Consider the following 15,526-nt stretch of genomic DNA (forward strand, 5'->3'; position numbering starts at 1 on the left):
CTTATTCACAGTTGCATCCTGCCCCCTCAACTACGTGGCATGGCTTCTGTCTTCTCAGCAAACGAAAACCTGCCCGGCCTTTAAGGGTCAGCTCATGCCTCACGCACCGCTGTGAAGTCATCCTTGCCCATTCGGCGCTCTCTGTGGCTCATGTGGGTACACTGAAAACAAGAGCTGCAGAAACTCACAGAAGACTCAGGAAACTTCCAGTTGGGGACGATCAAGGCAGTATTCTCCAAAGAAATGATGACTTAAACGAGAACCTTAAATAATCAGTAGAAAACCTGAACGGCCTGTCACAGTGTCATACGTGCCAAGTGGAGACTCTAGAGTGAGTTGGGATGCAGAGACAAAAAGCCCAAGGTGAGGTAAGCAGGTAAAAAAGTAGACTAGCTTGACTGCTACCTGCTTGGCACAGAGGAGTATCAAGAGATAAAATATGAAATGTGTGTTTCCTGCGAGATGGGAGGCCGTCTTGAGCCAGAGAGAGAGGGCCTTGAATGCTAAGGAGAGTCTGACCTCTATTTCATAGGAAATGGGAGTCCACACGTTTTTGAGCAGAGACAAGCAGCGCCGTAGGAGGAACTCTGTCAGGCCAGCATGCAGGATAGGTGCAAAAGAATCCTGCGGAGGCGTGGACTACTGCCATCTCATATCCCACACACTTCTGTTTCCCAGGAGTGACTTCTCCCCTTCCAGCAGTTTCGAGCCCAGTGACCCTTGCCTTTTCTGCCAGTGGAGGAACACCACAGCAGACACCGTTGGTTGCCTTCCCAGTCACCACTTCTACCTCACTAAGGGAACCCCAATGTTGATGGGCAGCAATGTACCCCGTTCCAGGGAGAAGTCGCGAGTAATCTTAGCCAGGCAGACCAATCTCTCCCCGTTTGCCGGTGACCAACCTGGGGGTGGGTGGGTATGTGGCCAAAGAGATATAAGGGGAAGTCTGCTGGGGACTTCAAAGAAAGATTTTCCTCTCAGAAGCAGACAACGAAGAAAACTCTAGTCCCAGCCCTTTCCTTCTCACTCTGGGCCCTATCTTATGAGGATGTGAAGCCACCTTGCAGGCACTGGGTGACAAGCAGGATGATGAAGTCAACACACGGAGGACAGAGGGTAGGAATTTGGAGAGAGGTTGGATCCAAACTGTGGATGACACAGTTGAACTGCCAAACCAACACAGAAATGCATCCCTCCCAATTTCTGGTTAAGAAAAAATCACTCTCCCTTTGGTTTAAACCTACGATCATTCATTTTCATGTTACTTGCAGCCCAATACCTACTAAGTCATAGAGTTCACCTGGGATCTGGTCCCAAAGCTGACCTATGTTTTCTATTGCATGCCGATCAAAGCCTGTGGATCCCTGCAGGACGGCCGCACAGCAGAAGGCACAGTGTTCCAAGAGCACAGGAACCAGACAGTGGCCAAAACTGAGAAGCAAGGGTCACTAAGACCAGCGGCTGCTGACCCCGTCGTGAAAAGGAAGAGAACCACACTTTACCCTGCTGCTGGGCAGGTAGAAACACCTGGAAGGAAGAGGCTGCACCAAGCCAGAGGGAGGGCTCAGGGCCCCGGCTGACCCATCGATGACCACTCAGTTCACCAAGCAACTCCGTGCTGTAAACAGAGTGGAAAGATTCCACCCACCAGCTCGGCCCGGGGCGTGACAAGCTGGGCGCGTTCCCTGCCAGACCCTCACTGCCTATCATGCTTTACGGACGCAAAAACAAATTCCACATATGTTAAAGTTAATTGCAAACATTTGCTGCTGAAGAGGACTCCATTTTTCAAGAGTCCTGGGAGATCTGGTTACACCGGTGGCTGAAGCGTCAACCAGCCTCATTCACTCATCAGAAGCAGCAGGGCCAACGTGAGGGTGGCAACCAAACTGTGCAAAGGACCCTCACCCACTCCTCCCTCCCCTGCCATCCAGCCTGTCCCCGCCTCCGCTGGGCTCAAACAAGTGCATACCCCAGGCCCAAGAATGTGCAACAACGCTCACCTCCATCAGCACAGATGGAAAACCACTGTGGGGGAGTTGGAAGGACTGGGGCTGCGTGGGTGGGGAGAGGTGATGGCAGGAAGGGGCGGAAGGATGAGGATGGCCTGGGAAGTGAGCTGGCTGTGTTCCATCATTCGGTGAGCGATGAAATAAGAGGCACAGAGAAACGCAGAAGCCCCCAGGAGGCCCAGAGCAGTCAGGCTAGCTTGTTAGGGGCCCGCCTAGGGATATGATCGATAGTTATTGATGGTGTGGTTCAGGAAGATGCTAGTGAGGGTGAGCCTGGGGCTGACAAGGCCCTCAGCAGTGAATGCAGCCTGGGGAAGTCCCCAGAGTGATGGCTGTGAACAAGGCAGGATTTAGGTCTTCCGTGAACGTTCTTCTATGGCCCACGGAGAGGTATTTATAAGCACATCCCTGGCGGCACGGAGAGAGGAAATAGAGGACTTTCTACAGCTCAGCCTATGCACTGCACCCACATTCCCATCTGTCCTGGGAGAAGCACTTCGTGGTTTGGACTTGCACCAGCCCAGCTGGAGACACGAGGTGGGAGGAGCCACAGCACTAACTGCTCTGGCGCAGGTAAGAGCAGCCCTGAGGGTGTGTGGGGAGGATTCTGTGCACCAGCCACCCAGGCAAGTCCAAACGTGCTGTGTCCCGCTGATGGAGAACTCTTTCTGAGCAAGCTCTTGGAGGACGGATGTGCAAAGCCATCACCATCCCTGAGTGACCTGTCATGCCTAGGGACTCATTCCCCCGCCCTTTACAAAGGATGAGTAGCATGTGTGGTCTAACGAAGGGAGCCTGCTTGACGGCTTCCTAGGAACCCAATACCACCCAGAAGCCCCTCCTAACAGCAAGTCCTGAGATAATCGGTGTCCATACAAAGACCATTCATCCAGCAGACACAAATGTGCCATCGACTCAAAGGGGCAAAATTTTTCAAGAAAGGCAGGTCAACCCATCAGGGATCCTTCGGACCCTGTCCACTGAGGCAAATCTCACCTTCCCATCTGGGCTCCCATACGATGAGCTCCTAATTCTGCTATCTTGTCTCTCCTGATATGAATGTTGCCCCCACCAAACACATCGCATCTTATTACGTACATTATCTTATTTGTAATAAATATGCATTTATTAAGCACCCACTGGATTGAGTCACTCCATGCGATGAGTATCACAAAAACATAGATTGTTCCTTCCACAGGGAAGTCTAACATCTAGTTGGAGGTTCAGAGCACAAGCATGAGCAAAGCTAAGTGATGATACAAGAGTTAAATAAGATGAGGGTGCAAGAAGACGTTCAACGGATTGCTGAGCACACATCTGGCACCTCTGGGAGAACACACAGGACCACAGAGCGATGCCACAAGGTAGCACCACGTGAAGACAAACAAGCACTAGCAAGTCACGCTCGCTGAAGCTTTACATGCCCAAGACACTCCTCAAGGCACTAGATGAAGTCATTTATTCATCATCACCACCCTGAGTCAGACACAGTGATCGTCCCCATCTTACAGACTAAGCAACCGGGCACAGAGAGGCTAAGTGAGCGTAATCTCATCCTAGCCTGACGGTGACGTACCTGCCCTGAGTCCTGGGCAGTGCACACCTGCCTGGTTTCCTGGAATGACTTTTTCTCTCTTCTCTACTTTTCAGGTCCAATTGTGGCCTCCCCTGGCCATCCTCCATTCCCATCCTCAGGACCTCTACACACATATGTATTTATACTCTCATCTTCATGGTCTAAGAACACTTTACGCATCTACTTTGGTCTATGTCACCGAATTTATAACTATCAGCTTATATCTGTCTCCCTCACTACACTGTGTCCCTAGAGGAACAATATTCCTTTTTTTTTTTTAATCCCCTGTACATAGCATAGTACCTAGCCATGTACAGTACAGTAGGTACTTAGCTGTTTGTCAGACTGAATTAAAATGAATTGAATTGAACTAACATGGGATTTTGGTTTTGGGGCATAGAAGTCAGGGCTGACTGCTGATTCTCTCTAAGAACTGAGAAATGACCACGCTGCCCTTAGCTAATCCACCTTCCCAGAGCTGGACTCCAGGGGTGAGTATTTACTGCAGAAATCAGAAGTGGCAGCAGGACTGATGGATGGCCACCACCCTCATAAAGAGCTGTGGGACGCAGTCTCCAGCCACAGCCTCAGGGCTGCTAAGTCCCTTGAAACTTTATAGCATTGTTGCCATGGCGGTCACGGACGTAACGTGCCATGGAGGCAAAAAACTGAAATTCCCCTAGAGGTGAAACACTGGTGGGAACCCATTCACAGGCAAGAGTGCGTTACTTAACCTCTCTGAGCCTCAGTTTCCCTATCTGTAACGTGGAGATGGTAACCTGCCTCATAAGCTTGTTGGCAGGATTTAATACAACAATAGAGAGACAGCACACTAGCTGAAGCATAGTAGGCCTTCAATAATTGATAGCAATTCTCATTTCCTTACCTGTTGTTAGGAGTTCTAGTATCCTTTCACCTTGCCAGAGTGAAGCGTCTTGGGTCTCAGTTCAGTTTTTAATTTAAACACACTAGACCAGGGTTTGTAGGAACTCTGGGGTTAATGGTGGAAGGAACCCTATGGTTTCCAATCAGCGAGCCTCCGCATGGATCAAACACAGCCAGACTGACATCTGAAACTGCCACTGAAGAGCTACAGGACTCAAGTCCTCCCAATCTCAGTCCCAGGCTGGGCCTCTACCAGGCAAGTAATTTGCTTCTAGGTGCCCACAGTCACTTGTTTGACTTGGTTGGTGAATACACTAAGGGAAGTTATTCATTAGCAAGTGTGAATAACAGTCCCCCCCCACCCCCCCCCACCCCCCCCACCCCCCCGCAACAAGCAGCAGTCTGGGCTCTGCTAGAGAGAGCCCAATGCAACCGCCCATTAGCATTTGTGAGCAATACCCCAGGAAAAAAAACGCCAAAGGATGTCACACTAAACCTGACGGGGGGTGACAGCGGTCTCCTCACTTACAGGTGACTTCTAACCACATCGAAGTACCTTCCTTCACATATACCCCTGCTAAGGCCCCTCCTCTGCGCTCAGTATCACGCCCTGAGAATGCATTTTCTGATTCTCCTCGCCAAACTTCAACTCCCCGGTCACAGTCTATCTTGGAAAACCCTCTCTGCCTTTTCCTGCCCTTCAAGAGGTCTTTAATGCTAAGACAAGTCCCTCTTTTTCTGATAACAAGAGCCTGCCGGCATTTTAAAATCAGACCCTTGCTGATGAAGAGCTCTTGAAACATAAAAAGATTCCAGCCAGACTGTGCTGCCCAAGAGGCAGCTGCCCTCCGCCCTCCCCCATGCAGTCTTTGGCAAAGCCTGGCCCCAGCATGCAGCCGTGGGTCCCAGGAAGAATCAGCACTTGTAACTTGATGGGTAACTTAAAGAGGATGAATGGCCAGTGGTCCCACAACCATATGCTCGAAGCCAGGGTGAACACAGGACTCAGAACTGGAGGGTATAACCACTCTCTCCTGACTTCGGCTGCTAACATCACCTCGGACAATGTTATTCTACATTTGTCATGAAAAGCAAAAAGATTTTTAAAGTGTGACTGATGACAGGCTTCCTTGGTTGAAATAAATTCCTCAGCTCTTAAGAGAGTGGTTGGAAAAAAGCATTTACTCATGATTGAAAACGGAGGATGATATTAGTAAGATACCGCATGTGAGCGCACTTTACAAAGGACGTGGGAACTCCATACACATCATTTGGTGCCGTTCTTGTTGGTAACTCCAACTGACAGCAGGAGAAACAGGGCACTGAGCAGTAGAGAGATATAGAAAGGTAGAGGTAAGGGCCTCCACTGAGCCCAAGATGTGGGAACTAAAATCTTTAATCGGCCCAATTCAAGGCATGCCACAACTGTGTTCACGATTCCTAGCAATGTACAGTGAGGGTACGAATGAGCTGCAAGTAGGGTGCAATCGTGCAACAGCTCTGGGACCTATATTTGACTGTTTGGGACAGGAATGGGGGGTGCCGGGGAAGGGACCTGCAGGGCTCATTGGTGAGAGCTGCAAGTCAAGTCGGGGTGGAGTGGCCAGTTTGCTGGGGCCGTTGGAATCCCAAATGCTGGGCAGGGCTGAGTGGCAAGACGCTGGCGACAGGAAGAGGTGGGGGTCAGAAAGGCTCTGTGGGTGGCACGTCCACTCGATGAAGTTGTCTTGGCATCTGCCCATCCCTCCACTCTCCGCCAGGGCTCAGAACCAGGAGTGCCAGCTTCGTTCGAGAGGGCATCTCTGCCGAATCTTCCGCTCAGGAAGGGGCATTCCAGGGCCGTTGCAGCGTCTGGGAGACTGTTCAGGGGCCGCAAACAGGGTAACCACACCTGGGATAACGTCACTCATTGGGTCTTCTTCATCTCACACTCCCTCTCACCGCGGGCAAGTGTATGTTCGGATCAGAGACGGATCTAACGTGGGTCGTCACTGCTCCACGCGAATCTTTCAAAGCACCCGGCTGCCAGGAATACCCAAGTCCTCCTTTGCTCCACCAGCCCTCTTTGGGCTTCAGATTCCTGGAATCTGCCTCCCTCCGTCCACTGTGGCCACAGGAAGGTCTCATCCTTCTGCTGCGTGCACCCTACCTCCACCCTCCACGGCACCCCACAGCACCTAAAATGCTTCCTGCTAGAATGGCAGAGAAAGAATGGGATCTGTTGTTCTTCAGGGCAAGAATCCAGCTTCTTCTGATTGGTTGGGTGACATAAGTGAAGAAGTAACTAGGATTCTTAGTCAGGGGTCTATGACTGGGCATCAGGAGGTCTATGAACCCCCCCAGAAATTGTATGGTTTTGTGTGTAGGTGCTTAATGCGAATTTCTGGGAATAACTACCATACCCAATGTCAGTTACCATGCACGAGTTGCTATTCTAAAGGCTTAACCCATAGCAGCTAATTTAGTCCTTACATAGGAGATACAAATTGCTTTCATCCTCAATTTAGAGATGGGGAAACAGAAGTACCAAGAGGTTAAAAAACTTGCCAAAGTCACAGAACCAACCAGCGGTGGAGCCGGGATTCAAACCCAGGGCTCTAGCTGCAGAGCCCCCGCTCACGAAACCACCTTGCCTTACTGTCCCAGTTTACATCACATTCTCAGAGAGGTCCATAACCTCACCACGTTCAACTGTCTTGGAGGCATCTAGCTATCAACATCTAGCATGTGGCTGTGCCCTATTAGGTTTTGTACGCCGAGAATCTAGCACGGCGCCTGGAACCCAGGAGACACGCGGCAGCCACGCTATGAGAGAATGAAAAGCGACGATCATCCAGGCTCTCCTTCAGGAGGTTTCTCCTGCCTTTCAGAGCAACCTTTCTCACATCCCCTCACTTCTTCCCGGCACCTCCATCACGCCAAGCCCTTCATCAAACACAGGAATTTCCCTGCCACAGGTGTTCTCTCTCTGCCCGCTTACTGCACCCTCTCTCTTGCTGTCCTCCCTCTTCACCCGCAGTCTCTCCAAACCTCGCTGGTTCCATATGCCCAGGGGCTAGCCCATACCACCCGATTCTGGACTACCTCCTGGTTTGACTGGCATTTGGATGGGAGGTGGCAGGACCAGATGAAATTCAGTACACAGGCTCTTTGAAGAAGAGGCGGTCGCCACTGCAGCGGAGCCTCGGGCCACCCGCTCCTGTCCCTGCCTCACCGCTGTTCACCCCCACCGACGAACAAGCCGGTCAGGAAGCCGCGCCGCAGCCATGGCTTTTAAAGATACCAGAAAGACTTCCGTGGAGCCAGAGGTGGCGTGGTGATTCACCATATTAGAATCACCCTCACCGGCCGCAACGTGAAGTCTTTGGAGAAGGTATGTGTTGACCAGATCAGAGGCACGAAGGAAAAGAATCCCAAAGTGAAAGGACCGGTTCGGATGCCTACCAAGACTCTGAGAATAACTACAAGGAAAACTCCTGGTGGTGAAGGTTCTAAGACTTGGGATCGTTTCCAGATGAGGATCCACAGGCGACTCACTGACCTGCACAGGCCTCCTGAGATTGTCCAGCAGATCACTTCCATCGGTCTTCAGCCAGGAGTCGAGGTTGAAGTCACCATTTGCAGATGCTCAAATCAACATTTTTAATAAACTGATAATCAGTTGTTTTAAAAAAAAATTCAGTACACAGGCCCTCAGTGGGGAGCACAGCATTAAAAAGCCTTCACCCAGAGAAAACTCACCTGCAGGCCAAGAGGAAGGCATCAGAGCGTTAAAGGGGACCCAGTGCCAAGGGTCCTGAAGGTGAGGTGTGAGTCTTTTTATCGGAGGCCCACAGGGAACCTCAGCCCCGAGAGCACCAGGCAGGAGGCAAAGGAGGCAGCCTCCTCTCTGTTTGTGAGGGCCTCTTCTGCAATTCAGGCTTGAGGAGCTCGGAAGTTAAATGTCCACCACCAGCTGGACATCCTGTGGGCATTCAGCACGTTTTCCTGTGTCAGTGAGTTCCAGGCCAGAACTAGTAGCCTTTCCACTGTGGGTCGCAAACTCACCAGACTTGTCCAGTCGTGGCTGAAATCGGTTCTTCCCTGACGGGAACTCCACGGTCTGTGAAAAATAAACGGGGGTGGACTTCATCCAGTGGGCAGAGGTCTTGTCCCTAAAGAGTAGCACTGCAGTCAGCAAGCACTGGCCCGAGTCTGCTTCCTGTTCCAGCGGAGACTTGGAAGAAGAGACAGAGGGCCTATCTCAGCGCCCTCTTCTTAATATCAGTCACAGAGAAGTATGTCCAGGACTGAAGGGCATCTCTCCTGCAGCCTCTTGCACCGCAGGGAGACTGGAGAGAAGATGTCAGAGAAGATACACGAAGTCCACCTGCAATGCTGCCCTCCCTTGAGGGGAACGAGATGCTGCTGTTTGATTCATCTATTCCCTCAGTGCAAGAAACTCAGCTGCTTTATGCCTCACTTTGCCCTTTCGTGAAATGGGGTCCGTGCTGCGTATGCAGAACCACGTCAGTCAAATGAGTATATCTAACACCCTCCAGAAGCGGCAGAGGGCAAACTTATCCTTGATTAGCATCTCTACAATAATAAAAATAATTTGTAGTATTAGTTCTGACAAACGACCACAGTTTGGGCCTATGCAGCAGTGTCTCTCCACATCGATAAACATATCAACTGCCCCAAAGACTCTCAAGCGGAGATTTAGGGGGAGGGTTCGAGTGAGCCGTTTACATGACCCCTTTCCATCTCGCGGTCCCCCTCTCCCTGGGGCAGGCAAGTGCTCGTTTTACTGCCTGGCAACCAGACTGGGACTAAGCTTGCTAAAATATGAGTGTTTTTTTGGCTGGAGTACCAGAGCGCCTGCAGCCCTACGGAGAGAGAAAAATTGAACACACCAGGCCGTGGCTCCAGAAAGGGGAAGAATTAGACTTCACACCGAGCAGGCTGAACCATGGCATTCTTTAGATAATGCTTAACAAACCCCCAAACAAAGGCAGCCAACTTAGCTGCATGTTCGTAAAATGTATTCTCAGCAGATTCGGGCTTATTGAAGCACTGAGTTGCTTTGCAGCCAGGGTCCCCATCCTAAGCTTCCCGTTTTTCCGTGCTGTTCCCCTTGTCTAAATTCCTACAGATTCTGCCAATCAGAATTCCTCACTTCGGGCTCAGGAGGGCTTAGCAACCAAGGTAAATGGTGGTGCTTTTAAATTTGATCCTAACCCTGAAGAACAACTGCCCCCCACCCCAAAGCCCCCTGCTCTGACGAGCCATCTTCTGAGGCCGGTCCTCAGCGGTTTGCAGGCTGACCGCTTAGAGATGAAGGGTGTGGAGTTCTGGGATTCACCTCCACGTCTCACCATTCCACCTCAAATGACACCTCTCACATTTATTCAATGCTGTCGTAGACTTTCTATGACTGGGATCGTGAAAGTTCAAACGTGAGGTTATTTTAATTTTTGGAGATGCCACTGTCAGTGTTATTTTTAAAGCCATGGCTATCATTAGTATTACTAGCATTTGTGTGCCCAGGTAGAAAGCCCGCTTGATAAACTAGTGGGCATGTTTTTGTGGTCCAGTCCATTTTTTGCTGCAGAATGTATAAGGCTAGGTAGAAAGGGCAAAAGGTATGGAAGCAGGCTTATAGATCTCAGATCAAACGTAAACGTCATTGAACTCCACTGCTACTTAGTACAGCTTTCACTCCTTCCTCCCTCTCCCGCCTCCATGTTACCCCATTTATCCTGTACCCAAATACCCCAGGATTCGTGTATTAGTTGGACCCTTTTGTAACAGTTGGTGGAGAACAGGCATTTAAGGTCCAGAGACTAGATTGGGGTCCTTACATATGGACTCTGCAAATTTCATGAGAGCAATACTTTTCCTGTAGGAGAAAGCACCTCTTCACTCCAAGATATGGAGAACTGGCCCTGGTGGCTAGAGTCCCACCAGCATCCCCTGCTAACTCTGGGACCTCACACGGGATTCTTTGTTAAGGGCCTTCTCCGTAAACTCAGAATAACCATTCTTACTCTCACTGAACTTCCGGGGCTCTGTCAGAGGTGAATGGGATAAGGAGTAGAAAATATTTTCATTGCTTCTGAGAAAGATCTGTTGACTGAAAAATAAACATGCACAACCTAAAATTTAAATTATGTTTTATTCGGAAAACTTGCTGAGGACTTACGCCCGGGAGGCAGTCTCTCAGATAGCTCTGAGGGACTGCTCTGAAGAGGTAAGGGAGGGGCCAGGATATATAGGAGTTTTTGCAACAAAAATCAGGTAGTCGGAAAATCAAAAGATTACTATTAATTAAAGAGAAAACAGACATCTCAAGTTAATGAATTAAGCGCTTTCCTATGTATGGGAAGATGCAAAAGTCTGGGCTTATGAAAATCACTCCTTTGATAGGCACCTTAACTATCTAGGGCCAGCATCCCGCTTTTCTCTCCATCCAGAATCCCCTCACAGTGCATAGCTGGGGGTGGCTACAGTGGCTAATGGTTTGATGGCTGCAACATCCTTTGTTTACTGATACAGCAGGTGACATTTTTCATCCACAAATGCCAGATATTAAACTTCCTAAAAAATTTCCAAGACTCTAGTTCTTGAAGATTCTTGCATGTGGCTTCCCTGAACCCTCATCTCCACTGAAAAGTTGCAGCTGAGAAACTACACCCAACCCCAAAGCACAGACCAGCACCTCCAACCAGTTTGTGAGCTGAAGTCTGCTTGGACCAGTGACCTAAATGTTCATGGATTCAGGTCTGCAGATTTAAGAGGTGATCACAGCAAACATGGAAGCCAGGAAACGTGTCAAACACAGAGCTTAACAACAGAGTCCAGCTCCATCCCCAGGAGACAGAAGAGACTCTAGGATTGCTGGAGGTGAGGACAAGGGAACTTTCAGGGGGGCTCCACACAGAGCAGAAAGCAGGCTTTACGGATGATGGCTGCACCTGTGCATTTTTGCATTTATGTGTATACAGTGATTGTCTGTTACAGAACGCCCACTCAAGCACACGGACCCACAAGTAATAATACCACACACATATGTGTGTAAATGTGTATGTGTGTGTGTGAAGCCACAATGCACTGTCCTCTGAAAATGAAGCTATATTGCCCAGAATACCACCTAACCAATAGTGTATGTTCAGTAAGTTACCTGTCGACTGAAAAGTGATTCTACAGACTTTTAAACTATCCACATAATTTAAGGGCCTTCCCCCAAGAGATCGCAATGGGTTTTCACTGATAAATCAACCTCTCACTCAGGCCATGGTGATCAATAGCCCACAGTTGTGAAACCACTGAGTGGGGTTCCGGCAGTGGATAGAAGGAAGCTCATAGCGTGTTCTACCCCCAGTCCCCTGCCTTGACACTCCTGCTTCTTGCTGGAGACTAAACCCCACGTCTTGGGCCTCTGCTTCCTCTTCCTCCACACACTCTACCCAATTCATCCATCCAACCCCATGGTTTTCAATACCATCTACAGGCTGATGAATCCCAAAGCCCTATCTCTGATCGATGGTATCAAATGAAATCAATAATCAGGTAGATCTTTGCAGTCATTGAAAATTCCATTCCCTTTTCCAAACTCCAAACTCATATCCAATTGCTATTTGACATCTCCACTTGGATGTAAAACACACATCTCAAATTTCACATGGCCAAGCAGAACTCTTTGCCCCCGTCTACTCCCCAAATTGTCCACGTGGCAGTTAGTGGGGTCTCCACCCACCTAGGAGTCACTTTATCCTCCACACCCTGCCATCTAAGTCAACCAGTCCCGTGAGGCCTCTGAATCACATCCAGAGCTCTTCCCTTTCTCACTGTCTCCACTAGCACCTCCACTTCTTGCCCTCCTAAACTCTGCCACAGGGCAGCCAGAGGGTCTTTCTGAAAATGTAAATCAGAGCTCACTCCCCTGTGTAAAGCCCTCCAAGGATTTCCCATTGGATTTGGAATAAAATCCAAAATCCCTACTCTGATTTACTAAACTTCCAGTCTGATCCTTGCCACCAACTCCAACCCCATATCATGCCACTCTCCCCTCCTTCACTCAGCTCCAGCCTCACTGCCTTCTTTCTGGGCTCAAATAGGTCAAGCTTGTTCCCAACACAGGGCCTTTTCACTGGCCATATTTTCTGCCTGGAACAACCAGCACCACTGCCACCTCCCCCTCCCCCTCCCCCTCCCCTCCCCCTCCCCTTCCCCCCTCCCCTCCCCCTCCCCTTCCCCCCTCCCCTCCCCTCCCCCTCCCCTCCCCTCCCCTCCCCTTCCCCCTCCCCTCCCCCTCCCCTTCCCCCTCCCCCTCCCCCTCCTCTCCCCTCCCCCCTTCCCTTTCCTCCTCCCCCTCCCCTTCCCCCTCCCCATCCCTCCCCTCCTCCCCATTCCCTCCCCCTCCTCTCCCTCCTCCTCCTCCTGCTCCTCCCCTCCTCCCCCTCCCCTCCCCCTCCCCTCCCCCTCCCCATCCCCCTCCTCCTCCCCTCCCCCTCCCCCTTCCCCTCCTCCTCCCCTCCCCCTCCCCTTCCCCTCCTCCTCCCCTCCCCCTCCCCTCCTCCTCCCCTCCCCCTCCCCTCCTCCTCCCCTCCCCCTCCTCCCCTCCTCCCCTCCTCCTCCTCCCCTCCCCCTCCCTCTTCACCCTCCCCCTCCCCTTTCCTCCTCCTCCCTTACATGGATGGCTCCCTCTGGCATTCAGATCTCAGCCCCAATAGGCCCCCTAATCACCCACCCTAAAGTACCCATCTGGTTACTCTATACATCACCCTACATAGCACTGTTTTTCTTATTTGCATCTTTATTCCTGGTTTGTCTCCTCCAGCTCTAATGTAACTCAATGAACAGAGATATCACATCTGAGTGGCCAGAGCAGAGCCCAGCATGTAGCAGGTTCTCAGAACATTTTCAAATGTATGGCTCTTCTAACCAATAAAATATACACAAACACACATTCATGGTCACAGACGTTTAGGTAGAATTTTCTCATCATTCTCTTTGTCCACAAGATATTACACACCACAAGCCCATGCTTACTTTATGTCTAATATCCTTCTGTTGCCAGGAGGCAGAAGAAAGAAATTGCTGAATAATTATTGCCTCAATTGGCAGGAAGTAAGGAAAAGACCAAATTCGCTCCCCCTCACCCCAACCTCCATCATGACAAACTATCTCTATGGTCCATCTGAACACCAGTATTTAAGGAACAGTTTTGAGATCGAAAGACCTAAGTTTGAATCAGGGGCTCAGCCACTCACTACACAGGCGATGCCAAACACCCGTCCCCCTCTCTGGCCTTTGTTTTTTTCTCATCTGGTGGATGAACATACTACCAGCCCTGCCCACCTGAAAGGATTGTAATGAGGAACAACGAAATATATAAAATCACTTTGCACACTGCAAAGTATAAGCTATAAATGTAGGGATTATTGGCATTATTGAGATAAATGGAATTTTCAATGACTGCAAAGATCTACCTGATTATTGATTTCATTTGATACCATCGATCACCTTAGCTCAGGGTGTGTGTGTGTATTTTGGGTCAGGATGGGAGCGAAAGAAGGGCTGCTAACCATGAATTTTAAAGAACGCATCCCAACAACAAACACGGAAGGCTCATTCTGGGAGTCAAAGCTAATATTAAGAGCCAGGAGCCGGCAGGCGGAGGAGGTCAGAGTTAATTACAGCTGGCGGCATTTTACATGGTGCCTACCCAGGCCCCCTCCACTGGGAACACCACATTCTAAATCCAAGCTGGCTGATATTAGCGAGCACTGATTAGAATATGCCCACAGGGCCTCTTAAACTTTCCTCCTCTTTTAAAGCGTTTGTTTTCAGCAAGATTTATGGGCACCTCTGCTGAGCGCAAGCAGGTTTGCCAGAGCAGGCAAGTCCTTCCCTTTATAAAGCCTTGGCCGCACAGTGCCCGCCTGGGCACCCGGGTGGGAAGAAAGGCAGGCTCCATCTGGGTGATCTTCCTTCCCGCAGAGAAGAGCGTGTAGGGACCTGGCAGAAAGTGTTCAGATTTCTGACCGGCCTGCAATGGCCCCCAGCACCACGAGCTACCGAAGGGGGTAAACAGCCATGGCCTTCAGGAGAACCAGAGGGTCTCAGTCTCTCCATCTGTGAAATGGGTTGACAGGAAAAATGGAAGTTGACCTTGCCAAGCTCTGACAGGTAAGAAGGGCTTGCTGTTTGGAAGAATGTCCTTTAAACCTTAGCCACACACCCAGAGTACTCCTCTTAAAAAGAATAAATGTATTTCTCAGATTTAAATGTTCATGTGAAATGCGCAGCAGGATCTCCAGCCAGGATGCAGGGATCCAGTGAGGAAAATGAAAGAATTCTCATCTCCACTTCACAGTTATGGCCCATCCCACACCTGGAAGGAAATCCTCAGGGAGAGAAAGTTCTGCAAGAACTCTATTCCCTATTTACTACCCAAGCTGAGTGAGTCTGGACCTGTGGGATGAGGTCCCTCTGTAAAACGAGATGTGGATGAGATAGCATGTCACATTCCTTCCAGTCTAAACACTATCACTCTATAATTCTTCTTGTCCCTTCCCATGACGCCCACAAAACCAGGGACCATTCTGAAAAGAAATAAGGGACAGCTCTGAGATGCCGCAGGCCTTTTCTGCTCAAGAGTTGCTCTGTGTCTCAGAGCTGCCAGGGAGGATAGTCTTCTTGCCCAGAAGACAAGAGAAGGCTGAAATCTCCAAGGTGAATGCATGCATATGGGCTTCCCCATGAAGGATTAGTAAGGAGCCCGTGAGGACCAGCTGTTCAGCATCTCCATCCAGGACCAAATGAAAGGGAACGGGCTCCGCCTGACGGGCTGGGCTTAGGCTGCAAGTAGGGAAGTGTTTCTAGCCAGGACGGGTTGTTAAACACGGCAACGGGTTACTAACAGAAGCGTTGTAAGCTTCTTTTTCAAACTCCTCCTCTGGCCCGATGGGCCCTTGTATGTCTGAGGTGGCTCAGTAGTCTGGAGTGAAACTGGGAGGAAGGGCAGGGGCTATGCGATGTCCCACCTTTCCCAGCCATGCGATGCTCT

General features: G+C 50.2%; 1 protein-coding gene and 1 pseudogene across 2 annotated transcripts in view; one reads left to right on the forward strand and one right to left on the reverse strand.

Moving 5' to 3' along the window:
• Window positions 1-15,526, reverse strand: part of LMX1A (LIM homeobox transcription factor 1 alpha) — a gene marked incomplete at its 3' end in the record, with an annotated part of 150,717 nt that overhangs the window by 67,432 nt on the left and 67,759 nt on the right. The gene's annotated exons all lie outside the window — the stretch shown is intronic.
• Window positions 7,740-8,119, forward strand: LOC307193704 (small ribosomal subunit protein uS10-like; annotated as a pseudogene). Its single transcript has one exon. The product of its transcript is annotated as a small ribosomal subunit protein uS10-like (transcript).

This window comes from Stenella coeruleoalba (assembly GCF_951394435.1).
Source record: "Stenella coeruleoalba genome assembly, chromosome: 1".
NCBI lineage: Eukaryota > Metazoa > Chordata > Mammalia > Artiodactyla > Delphinidae > Stenella > Stenella coeruleoalba.